The sequence below is a fragment of the Chionomys nivalis genome, chromosome 6, assembly GCF_950005125.1.
Source record: "Chionomys nivalis chromosome 6, mChiNiv1.1, whole genome shotgun sequence".
NCBI classification, from domain to species: domain Eukaryota; kingdom Metazoa; phylum Chordata; class Mammalia; order Rodentia; family Cricetidae; genus Chionomys; species Chionomys nivalis.
Genome location: NC_080091.1, coordinates 69,307,928 through 69,311,320, shown reverse-complemented (window position 1 = coordinate 69,311,320; position 3,393 = coordinate 69,307,928).

Below are 3,393 nucleotides of genomic sequence, written 5' to 3'. Positions count from 1 at the left end.
ATTCTGCCCCTGTCCTCCACAAGGCACGTTATCTTCATATACAAATCACAACTGTCCACCTCAAAAGCCCCACAAAGTCTAAACTCATTCCAGTGCCAAGCCCAAAGTCCAAGAGTAGCATCTTAATCAGCTACCATAATCCATCCTTGGCTACTTCTCCAGCTTGGAATCAGTGAACTCAAACACGTTATCGACATCCAAAACGCAATTATGGGCCAAGAATGGTGGCCAATATCTGTAAACCCAGCCCTCAGTAATCCTAGTACTTGGGAGGATGAGGCAAGGGATCACTTCAAAGTTTAGCCAAGACCCTGCTACATAGTGACTTCAGAGCCACTCTAGACTACAGTGAGACCCTATCTCAAAATCACAAATATGATGGGATGGGGCTTGGTAAATCCAAACCCAAAGGGGTGAACATTTAAATCAGAAGGCTCCAGAATAACCACCTACCACCTCCTAGATGCCCTTCAGGGTTTGGGCCCCCAAAGTATCAGGTGCCCACTCCTCAGCCTCTGCTTATTCAGCTTTCCAAGGATGAGACTGGACACCAACTCTACAGTTTGGGGGGACTTTAAAAGCACCTTATTTCCAGACCTACAGTAGGCACTCCCTAGTTAGGGCTCTCCGTGGTAACCCTGCCCCTCTGACCAGTCTCTGCCTGAAGTCCCAATCTGTCCAACATACCTTTGACAGTTGGTCCCATAGCTTGCACGCTGAGTCAGCACACACAGCTACTTGCAAAGCTTACCGCTTCCACCCTTCTGAGCTAACCTAGTCCAGCTTGAGACACACCTGGAGTAGCCCAGGAATGCTGCGCCAGAATGCAGAAGCCTTCCAAGGTGGCTCTGGGCAGCACGTGCCTTTCTTTAAACCTTGCCTTCAAAGTCCTGGCTTGTCTCAAAGATCCCAGACAGTTAAGGCCACTGTCTCATTATCCTGATGAATAGATCCCGAGCACCGGAACCTGAATAATCTCCTAAGCAAAGGGCCACTGGCTATCCCCACAGTGCTCTCTCCTGGGCATGCTTTTTCACTCCTACCATGCCAGGCTGCAAATCTCACCATCTTTCCGCTCTGCATCCCCTTTAATTATAAATTCCATCTTTAAATAATTTCTCTAGTCTCTCGGCCAAAAGAAGCTGTGCAGCCCTCTGAAGGCTTTGCAACGACGTAGCTATTTATCCTGCCAGACATCGTACTTCATTGTTCTTTATGGAGAAGTTTTGCCTTCCACACACTCCTAAGGCAGAGTTCTGGAGAGCCGAGAGGGCCTTTTCTCCAGCTTCTAAGGTTCTGATCCTCATTCCAACCGGAGACTCATTAGAATGCCCTTAAACATCAGCCTGCCCCTCCTTCCTTCTCTCCTACCTCTTTTCTTTTTTAAATAGGGTGTATGGATATGTGTTACAGGTCAGGCCTCTTCATTGTCCCTCCCAAATGAATGCCAGATTAGGGGGAAAGCACTGGGATTTCAGGTGCGAGCCACCAAACCCCACTTTTCCAGCATAGATCAAAACCGCTTAGCCCCTCTTTCTCTACAGATCCGAGTTCTCACCAGACTCACCATTCATAGCATTCACAGCAACCGAGGCCTTTCACATTCATTCTCCCAAATTCTTGAGTACTTTGTCATGGAATTGTTGTTGCAATGACCGGCTTCTGTTTACCCATACAAGGTATGACAGAATACCATGCACTAAGCAATTTGTAAAGAATGGAAATTGACAGGGGTTTTTTGTTGTTGTTTTGTTTTGCTTTTTTCTTCCTATTTTGTTTTGCTTTTGCCATTCCAGAGGCCAAGACGTCCAGGGTTGATGGGCATCAACTGCTTAGAGCCTTTTTGCTGTAACATGCAACACAGTGCGACAGAGGCATCACCCACAGGAGCACCCAAGAATCCCAACTCACATTCCTGTGCTCTTGTAAACAGGCACCAGCCCAAGCTTGAGGACACAGCCCTCAGGTGGTAAATGCCTGACCGTGGGCCCCACCCCACACTGCTACAGTGGGGACTAAGTTTCCAATGTGGATGTTTAGAGATGATCCCAACCAAAGCAACCTCTCCTGTGAGTGTTTGCCTTTGTAGAAATGGCCACTTTGGGGGAAACTGATGGATGGTCCCTTCAGTCAGGAAAGCATGGAGTATGGTTGCCCGTCTCTCAAGGTGTGTGAGTGGAAAGGATGACATAAATCTAGAACGTATACTTAGGGGCTGGAGAGATGGCTGAGGGGTGAAGAGCGCTTGCTGTTCTTGCACAGGACCCAGGTTCGAGTCCCCGCACCCACGTGAGGACTCACAGCCATCGGTGATACCAGTTCCAGGTCCTCGGGCCACAGGCGTCCGTGCACTGCACATACACACATGCAGGCAACACACTCATACAAGTAAAATTAATAACTCTAAAGTAAATAAATAAATCTGTGTAGAAGAGATAGCTTCATCACCCCCAGGTACAAGAAGTCATTTCTTTACCAGAGGGCTGAAGGTCTTCTCCCCACCAAGCCTCACCCTAATTTCTTTTCAAAAGCTAGGAGTTCCTGGCAAATTATTGGGGAGGAAAGTGGGAGGGAAAGGTTTCAATGCAAAATTCAGAACCGCTCTTTAGCCGGGAACGTGCGGGGAGGCTTGCTATCATTTATTTCCTCGTGTATCATTCAGTTTCATCTGTCTCCAGTCCCAGAAGTCACTCCCCCATTCCTCACTTCTGCGCCTAAGAAACGTCTCCCTGGCATCTCACTCGGTCTCCTTCACCAGCCTTTCATTATTTTTCAACTGTTCCTCTCATGCTCCTCTCCTTTTCTTCCCGGTGATCCAAGTGTCCTCATTTAGCAGTTTTCAGAAGCCAGGGAGAAGAAACGTTGCAAATAATGTTAAATATGATTAATATCTTGAATTCCTTGAAATATGACATGCATGAGTTACAATGAAACCTCTTTTATTTCCCCATGAAATGCTTTTGCATAATGAGAAAGAAAATGTCCTCTATGCCCTAATCAGCCCTGACAGTTCCTGGACTCCCAAATACTTTTATTTATGGCATTATTTATTTCATCTCTAATAAATGGAGGAGGGGCACAGTACTATCTGAGGAGCTTACAGAGGAGAGGAGGACAGTCTGGGGGGGGGGAACATAGGCTCTGAAACAGCAAGGAAGAACTCTTCTGAAGAAAGGGAGACCTGGGAAATGGGAGGTCAAAGACTTGGACCCCAGAAGAAAATGGGTCACTTTGCCAAGACTAAAACGATAGCTCTGAATAAGAAAGTCACTCCGGATTGGAGAGATGAGGGTCATCCATCAAGGACCCGGGTAATGATGAACGAGGCTGGTACCCAAGCTTGGGAGGATGGGATGCTGGGGCTGGAGTAGGCCTATTGAAGGATGCTTCCTT